Source organism: Berghia stephanieae, chromosome 3 (assembly GCF_034508935.2).
Source record: "Berghia stephanieae isolate SIO BIC M18660-M18661 chromosome 3, UCSD_Bste_1.3, whole genome shotgun sequence".
NCBI classification, from domain to species: Eukaryota; Metazoa; Mollusca; class Gastropoda; order Nudibranchia; family Aeolidiidae; genus Berghia; species Berghia stephanieae.
In genome coordinates, this window is record NC_088362.1 from 41,737,994 (window position 1) to 41,747,993 (window position 10,000).

At 36.9% G+C, this 10,000-nt stretch overlaps 1 protein-coding gene across 1 annotated transcript in view; it reads left to right on the forward strand.

Moving 5' to 3' along the window:
- Positions 1 to 10,000, forward strand: part of LOC144967750 (uncharacterized) — a 192,396-nt gene that overhangs the window by 66,490 nt on the left and 115,906 nt on the right. The window lies entirely within an intron of this gene.

Sequence of the window (10,000 nt, forward strand, 5' to 3'; positions counted from 1 at the left end):
AAATTAAGGAGCAGGCACCGTTGTGAGATAAAGATATGAAACATGTGCATGAAAGGTGCCAGAAAAAACAAGAAAGAAAAATACAAGAAAAAAAAAACATCCAAAAGCATCAGTCTACCTCGACTGGGGATCGAACCTGAACCCTGATTACCGGTCAGACGTGCACCCCTCAGGTTTGAGGTTCGATCCCCAGTCGAGGTCGACTGATTTTTTGGGGGTTGTTTTTTTTCTTGCATTTTTCGTGTATTTATCTTTCTTGCTTTGTCCGGCAGCTTTCATAAACACTTTTTCAGATCTTTATCTTATAGGGAAACGCCATACATTTATTATTATGCCCATTAGCCATAGGCCAACATTACATCACCAAATTTACCAAAAATCAACATGAACTTAAAAGACCTCATTTTTCTCACCGTAATAACGGAATAGCAACAGTGCGACAACAATCGTGTGGTCGACGAGACTGTGATCAATAACCCACTATGTATCTCAGCACATTTAGATTACCCCATATTTTTAAAAAGACGTTTTCCTTTAATGGTTATGAAGGTTGTTGAAAATTCTTTGACGATTTTGTTTCATGCAATCACATTACACAAAAAGATTTGTGTTGCACTTGCCATCCGAAATAGAAGGAGGGAAAAACGAGGAAGTTCAAGCTCATTTTGCTAAATTTGGTGATGTAAATGTTGGTCAACAGGAAAGATAGAAGGTAAAAATAGTAAAGGTAGACCAAGAAAAACATATTTGAATAGTTTGAACAGTTGGGTGGCCAAGAACGAGAAGAGTAATATTAGTTTTCTGAGGTTATCTGATCAGAGAGATGAATGGCGTACCATGATCACCGACGTCTGGCACAGACTTGGTACTTGAAGAAGAAGAAGAATGTTGATTGATGACTAATGGGCATAAATGCATGACCTTACCTTAGAAGATGGTGAAAATCAGATGTAAATATCTAGAATAACGATTTTAGAATAAAACGTCTTTGAAATCAGGAAAAGACTAAACGGACACCCTGTATCTTAAATCTTGTAAGGCAAACCAATATATGCATGAAAACGAAGATTAAAGATGTTTGAAGGAAATTTACATTGAGGTTAAAAGGATGAATGAAACACAGGGCCGATAAAGCTGGAGCCAGCCAGCCAACCCCGTATTTTTTGGCACAAAGCGGACAATAGCTCTTGCTTGCTATGCCAACGTACTTCCCGCCAGATCTAGTAGCACACCAGCTAACCACTGCTGGTTGCTCAGAAAAAAAATCTAGTCTGTACCAGGGATCGATATGATTCCTTTTTGTGTGAAGCGTTTGCTGAATGAAGCGAGTGCTCTACCAACTGAGCTATCGGGACCCCCAAACGTGGATATGTGGTCTTGTGGTATGACACTCGCTTTCGGATCAGGAAGGTCCTGGGTTCGAGCCTCGCTTGGCGTATAGTTGAGTCCTTAGAGAATGCTCTTTACGCACATCCTCTCACCATACTCAGGTGTAAAATGAGTACCTGGTCGTTAACAGCGTTGTGTCTGTCCGGAAAAAAATTGTAATATCACCTAACATGCGTCATGTCCTGTCCTAAATGTTAAATGTTGCTGTTGACCGGGGACACCATGTAAGGCCCATTGAGCACATTAAGTGGATACTGCGCTATATAAAAGCTCTTTATTTTTGGATATATGGATTTAGATTATCAGGTTTTATCATGCTGCTTCCATAATGCCTGCAATCATTCATTCCACTCAAGTATAATTCTAATTTAAGCCCAGCTATTTGTTCTAATTTTCTCTGTTGCGATAATTAGATTGAGCGATGATCCTTTTATCACCCTTGCCTTCCTCAGAAAGGCCCCACGAGATGAAGGAAATATGACACATTATAAGGGATTTTGAAATTGTTTGCACATAATTCATTTTATAATTGCTTGTCCATATTGCCACTTCACAAAGCTTTTACTTTTAATGCGTTTGGGATTTTTGTTTGGATTCTAAATCATGATTATCTTTATATTTGAAATGCCAAATCAGTATTTGCATTCAAAATATGGGTGAGACAAGTCAGTTGATTGTGTGACTATATGGTCTTGTAGCATGACACTTGCCTTTGGATCATAAAGTCCAGTATTCGAGTGCATAGTTCAGTCTTTGAGAAAAAATAGCTCCTTACTCACCTTCTCCCATCTTACTCATGTGTAAAATTGGTACCTGGTAGTTAACGGCGTTGTCTTTGTCAAGAAGAATTGCGTCGTTCTACATGTTAAATGTTGCTGTTGGTTAGAGACCGCTCGTAAAGAGCAAGTTTAGTGGATATTACTCTATATAAAAGCTCAAAGTCAACATTGTTATTGTTCATGAAAGTGTGCCTGATATTCAGATTGTCATTCTAATCTCGAACAAGAGTTGCTCGATTGGATTCAATAGTCTGATGTCACGTCGCCCGGTAACGGCGGCCATCTTGGTTCTAAACAAAGAAAATCATTACTTTTTATTCTTCATGCTGGCTAGAACTTTTCATATGCCTTGTGATCAGAATATGTAAAAGTCAAAACATGATCAAATTTTTGTGGGGTTTTTTTCCTCTGGATACGCTTTTATGCTCGCCGGGGAAATATTTCATACGGGCGTCCGCCATTGTTCCGATAGTTTAGATCCAGTGTTACTAAGTTACGATGCGTCATTAGGAAGGAAGTGACGCTACGACTGTTGAAGAGTATTAAGCCATACAAAATATAGGCTACGATGAGCTTAGTGATGTTATGAAGTTAATATAAAATATGAACGTATCACTCACTCACTCACTCAATCCCATGACCGGATGGTCGCCAAGGGGACTTGCGTGAAGTGAATCAGAAGTTACAGTCTTCCTCCGTGCCTGCCTGTTGCTAGCCCTATGTAGCAGCTCTGGAACCGACATCATGCTTAAATCCTGACGTTAAACTTGCCAACTACCGTGACGGGGATTGTATAATCAAATTACAACATGTAAATTAAACAATCTGACATCTCTAATCCTGACAAAATACAAGCCATTGGTATCTTCCACGTGTTGATAAACTAATACTTACTCCACTTTGTAGAGGAAAGAGACAACTTAACTTCAGGCCGACAAGACGAGGAGGTGAAAATGTTATCTTCCTTTTGAGAATAGCTTCTCGTACAATGTTACTGGCTTCGAAAATATTGCAAAAACCACGTGAGCCACATCGGAGGCAGTCTGTATGATAACATCGCATTACCTCAGAATGTCTTTCGTGTTGTCTAGCCTTTAAATAGGTCACTTCTACTCTGGCCAGATTGATTTTGCAATAAATGCCAAGCATGTCATTAAATAAGTTAAATGGTCTGATAAATGTCAGATTTTTCCAACCACCACTTTCTCTGGTAACAAAAAGCACATAAAAGGACCTTCCGAAGGCGAGTGTCATACCACAAGACCACATAGCCAGCAAATATGTGGTAAAATCCCAACTCAACTTTTCTAGGCTCAACGGCTTTAAAAAGCCCAAACTTTTAGAAATTAGCATTAAAAAACATCACACTGGCAACTATAGTTGCAAGCTTTTTGGATCTGTACACTGGGATACATTGTGGTCACATGTACAAAGTCTTGATGTGCTGATGTGGGATACTCAGCAACACTAGTTCCAGTTGTTTATCCTATTTATTTGCTTACCCAAAATAAAGCAAACAAACAAGGAAAAGAAGAAAAAAAGACATACCATACAACAAAGGCATTTGTCGTGACATATGCTCCATCCTTTTAATAACTAATTAATCCATTACGAGTGATTAAATATAATGATGCCAAAGATGACGTTATGTTGTTTAAAGAGTTGTGGTAATTTGACGAAAAAAACACATTAAAAAAATAATGGCCAGACAATTTGCGTGTCGTATAAACGTATTGATAATATATGAAAGTAATGGTTTCTGGACTAAGTTGTAGGTGGTAAATTGTTTTTTTAATATTATAATTGCTCACGTGAATTTTGGATTTCCGAACTCGTTGACATCATCCGTTCCCAATTTGATACTTCAATGCTAAGAATATTATCGATTACTGGCCAATCCTTGAGATACTATGTACTCATGCTACCAATTCCATTTCCGGGACTTATCCCAGACACTCAAACATAAACATGAGGCTGTGGAGACGGGGGCGTTCCGTATGTGGAGGGTTGTGGCTTTTGTGAGGAATGTGGAGGGGGGGGGGGTATTACCCTGTGTCTTGTTGTCTTGACAAATTGACTCTAGTTGTCTGTGTTTTGTCGAGTCCCCTTCAGTCCAATCTTGCTGGCTTACGTCCAAAGATACGCCCTCCCCCAAAATAAAAATACAAATTTAAAAAATCAGTGTCAACAGAGTCCTGGTCTTTTTGTTCTGGTGTAATTGGAAAGCCCTCAGTACGAAATAACATTTTTTCTTCATATTGAGCGCAACAATTTTTTTTCGTTTTGTACCTTCAACTTAATTGAATCAATCTTGATACATCAGCGGCCAAACCGTCTAGATCTTAAAACGTTAAACAAGTCATTGGTTTTAGAAATATATTGCAAGTTAATGGTAATTTTAATTAAATGATATTTTAAATACCAACAGTTGCAAACAAATAAACAAACAAACAAACAAAAAAGAACGGCGTAATAAAAATGAAAATTACAAACATAACTTGAAGCTTTGTCCACTAACAAGAGACAATCTTGTTAACGATCAGATACTCATTGCACACCTGAATATGTTGAGAGAATGTGAGTAAAAACTAATCTTTGCGCAGTTTACACTGGAACTCGAACTCGGGACCTGCTCGTCCAAATGCGAGTGTCACATCACAAGACCACAAAGTAATTAACTGTGACCAAATTTTTGGAAAATAGATTTGTCAGTAATCGGCGGCAGAAAGATAATTGAACAATTTAGATTCGAAACTTCATTTTGACTTTTTATGCGAATCCTTTGAGTTTATCTCGATAGCTATTTTAAAACTTTCTATTGAGGCATTTTAAATTCATTATGGATTCTCCCACATTATTTAATTAAACCATAACTTTTCATATGGCATAATTGGAATATTATGGTATCTAGTTAATTGTCTATTTCAATATATATATATATATATATATATATATATATATATATATATATATATATATATTGAATCGTGTTTGATACAAATATGGTACGAAAAGTGCTCAACATATAGTAATGGAGCGAATTATTATTTTAAAAAATATTTACCACAATGTTTGAGACAGTCTACATTAATTTTTTTTAATTCAGGTATTGGAGGGGGTGAATTTGTAGAGTTGAAGCCGTACGTTTTCTTGTGGGTGGGTTCTTAATGTAGACTGTCTCAAACATTGTGGTAAATATTTTTTAAAATAATATATATATATAAATATATATATATATATAAATATATATATAATATATATATATATATATATATATATATATATATATATATATATATATATTGTGTCACGCATGTCACAGTTCATCGAAATATAAAAATCAATATTAAGATCTAATGCCATTGTTGATATTTGTTTGTCTGTATATTTCAATCGCAGTATCTATTTCCTATTAGTTCACACTTTTGTAGAGCAGAGTGAAATATAATGCAAAGAATAGATGAAAAAAAAATCTTTGTTTATTCGTTCTCTATCGTCATCACGACTGTCTAGTATAATTTGTATCCCCTGATTTGGTCCATCTCTCAATTGCCATTCCTTGATTTATTTGATTTCACGGGGAGATTAGTGTTTTCAATTTGTCCATTCCCACCCCCACCCCCCCTTTTCCACATTCAATCACTTCCCCCCCCCCCCCCCCCCCCCCTGTCTTTTTCTTTTTCTATCTCTATTATCTGTCATTCTCTTGGTGAATTGGGTGTCTTTGTCTTTTCTTTCCTCTTTCTCTTCCCTTCCCCCTTTTCACATTTTCCCTGATCAATCTCTGTGTATGGTCATCCTACTTTCTTCCCATTGTGATGTAATCCAACCCCCCCCCCCCTCTCTCTCTCTCTCTCTCTCTCTCTCTCTCTCTCTCTCTCTCTCTCTCTCTCTCTCTCACTCTCTCTCTCACTCTGTCTGTCTCTCGTCTCTTCTCTTCTCTTCTCTTCTCCCCAATCACCATCTCCCTCTCCGTCAATGTAATTATCTGCAAAGATTTCCCTTCTTTCTTTGAACCGTCTCCTATCTATCTATCTGTCTATTTACCTTCCTACCTATCTCTGCCTACTTATCTATCTATTTAATATCTATCTGCCTATCTCTCCCTTTATCTTTATACACACACACACACACACACACACACACATATATGTATATATATATATATATATATATATATATATATATATATATATATTCAAACCACAGACCTCTTAACTTTGATCTAATATTAAGGAAGAATTAGATAAAGGTCTCGAAGTCCTTAATCTTTCCGGATTTTAAGTTTCGCAATTTAGTTGAAAAACAAAGGGTTTGTCATTAAGAAATAATTTGTACTTTTCTAGCTTTTATTTTGATTTCCGTTCAATACACAATTTCTTAGATACTAGATACCTTTTATATTAATGATAAGTATTGAAATGTAAGCTCCAATTAATCAAACGAAGACAGATACTGTGGATGTCGGGTTTGCCCTTTATCAACAAAATACGATGAATGAAACACTAAGGACGAATGAGAGATGTGTGAATGGCGTAAATAAGGTTTTCTCTCATTCATTGTATTTTGTTGATAAAGGACAAACCAGAAACGTCCACAGTATCTGTCTTCGTTTAATAAATTGGAGCTTACATTTCAAAACTGATCGTTATTTTTTTCCCTCTAGCTTTAAGCAGCAACATTTTCATGTGAAAATTTACACATGTTAAAACAGTAACCCCTTTACACATGTTAAAACAGTAAGCCCTTTACACATGTTAAAACAGTAACCCCTTTACACATTTTAAAAGAGGGACCCCTTAAGTTCTCCACGATGTCAAGTGCCTTACCCTGAGCTGTTCCTCACGCTTCAAAAGACAACATCAATACCATTACGACAGTTCATGCTCGGCTTGATCTGAGAAATGAATGCGCGACTGGATTCCAATGAGACATCTCTCTCCCGCTTCTTATTTTTAAATTGAGCTTTAAAATAGATAGAACGAAGATGACGTCACTCAGTCCTTTGATATTGTTTTTTTGCCATCCACGTTTATGAGTAATTCTCACTAAACTGAATTATCCAGACTATAAAAGTTCATGGTTACACAGAGTTTTGTGGGTTGGTCCGTTATACTTCCGGACGGCATTGTTGTGAGCTTCTTAGTCAAGCGCATACTATCTATCGGGTAATGTCCACTAAACGTGCTCAAAGCGCTTTACAAGGGGTCCCTGGCCAACAGCAACATTTAAAATTTAGGACGGAAATGACGCCTGTTGGGTGATATTACATTTTTTTTCGGACAGAGACAACGCTGTTAACGGCCAGGTATTTATTTTTCACCTGAGTACGGTGAGAGAATGTGAGTAAAGAGCCTTCTCCAAGGACTCAACTATGCGCCGAGCGAGGCTCGAACCCAGGACCTTCCGATCCGAAAGCGAGTGTCATACCACTAGACCACATAGCTGTATTAACAGACATCGTCTTCAGACAGACAGAAACATTCGTTCGGTTGTTGTTGTTTTGTATTTGTTTTTCAAATCCCTATTAACGTAACCAGTTTAATGCCGTTCTCTGGAAAAGACACGTTTTTTAAAAATTTGTCCAGAAACTCATCCTTTAAATATCGATCGATTTAAAGACCCTCATTTTGGATTGGCCAAAATACTCGCGAGGTCCCAAGGTTTGAGAATTTGCAAGATGAAGGTCGTTTAAATCGAACTATATTTGAAGCACGAGTTTTCTGGCCAAATCTCTTAATTGATGGTTTGCATGTATATAAAAATCTTACAAAATCCGTCAGCCGGATATAACGTAAGTATACTATTTGTAACCTTAAACGTTTATACTCGGATTGATACAATTCAATAGGAACTAATCATACTGGCTAAAAACAATAACAAAGAGTTGAGTGACGTCAATTTCGTTCCTTCTATACGATCATTTCCAAAATATAGATAGAATGAAGCTGACGTCACTCAAACCTTTGTTATTGTAATTTGCCATCCTCGTTTGTGAGTGATTCTCACTAAACTGTATTAACCAGACTATAAAAGTTCATGGTTACACATAGATTTGTGTTTTGGTCCGTTATACTTCCGGATGGCAATGTTGTGAACTCCTTGGCCAAGCGCATTCTATCTATACGATCATTTCCATAATATAGATAGAATGAAGTTGACGTCACTCAAACCTTTGTTATTGTAATTTGCCATCCTCGTTTGTGAGTGATTCTCACTAAACTGTATTAACCAGACTATAAACGTTCATGGTTACACATAGATTTGTGTTTTGGTCCATTATACTTCCGGATGGCAATGTTGTGAACTCCTTAGCCAAGCGCATACTATCTATAGCAGTTAACTGTAATTTGTCCCCGGCTGGAAAAAAAAAAACACACACACATGATATTAAGAATGAAAGCCAGAGTTGCTTTATGAATGCAGGACGTCGGATATACTATCTAAACGACTGATTCCGTCTGTCTGAAGACAAAGTTTGGTATTGGCCTTATTCCTTAATGGTCAGTTTCTATAGATAGTTTGTGCTTGGTTAAAAAGCTCACAACATTGCCATTCGGAAGTATAACGAACCAACACACAGATCTATGTGCAACCTTAAACGTTTATAGTCTGGTTTATAGATAGTATGCAGATGACGTCACTCAGGCCTTTGTTATTGTTTTTGCCATCCGCGTTTGTGAGTTGTTCTCACTAAACTGTATTAACCAGACTATAAAAGTTCATGGTTACACAGAGTTTATGTGTTGGTCCGTTATACTTCCGGATGGAATGTTGTGAACTCCTTGGCCAAGCGCATTCTATCTATACAGTTTAGTGAGAACGACTCATAAAAACGCGGATGGCAAAGACCTGAGTGATGTCAACTTCGAACTATCTATAGCAGGAAACTGGTTAATTTGTGCCGAGCTGAAAAAAAAACACTCATGATATTAAGGATGAAAGACAGAGTTGCTTTATGCGGGAACTCGGATATAGTAATATCTGAACGACTGATTCTGTCTGTCTGAAGACAACGTTTGGTATTGGCCTTATTCCTTAATACGCTTCAATAGTCATAACGTCACTTCCTTCGTAATGACGCATGGTAACTTAGTAACTGGCTCTATCTAAACTATCGGAACAATGGCGAACGCCCTTATGAAATATTTCTCCGACGAGCATAAAAGCGTATCCAGAGGAGAAAAAAAACATTATAAATCTGATCATGTTTTGACTTTTACACATTCTGATCACAAGACATATAAAAAGTTCTTGCCAGCATGAAGCATATAAAGTACCGATTTTCTTTGTTTAGAACCACTAGGCCGCCGTTGCTGGGCGACGTGACATCAGACTATTGAATCCAATTGTCTGTTTCTATAAGATCATGTGTTCACAAAACTGAAATTCGTCCATAGCACTCGACGTATTTAAATACACCCTCATTAAGCACCCTCAATTTCATTTATTCTATAAATTCCATTTTTAAATGATCTAGTCAACATAATTCCGTTTCGAAGTTATTTGTCACAAAATGGCTTATCCCATACTCGTCTATAGATAGAATGAAGTTGACGTCACTCATGTCTTTGTTATTGCTTTTTGCTATCCATGTTTATGAGTAATTCTCAATTAACTGTATTAACCATTCTATAACCGTTTAAGATTACTCATAGTGTTGTGTGTTGGTCCCTTATACTTCCGGATGGCACATACTATCTATAAAGCTGTCCATAGTTGTGTAATTTGGTTACATACAAATGTTTTGAAGGATTAAATTGGCGAGTATTTTCCTTAAACACCAAGCAATTAAAATAATACATGAAATGATTTTAGATATTCCAAAAGAG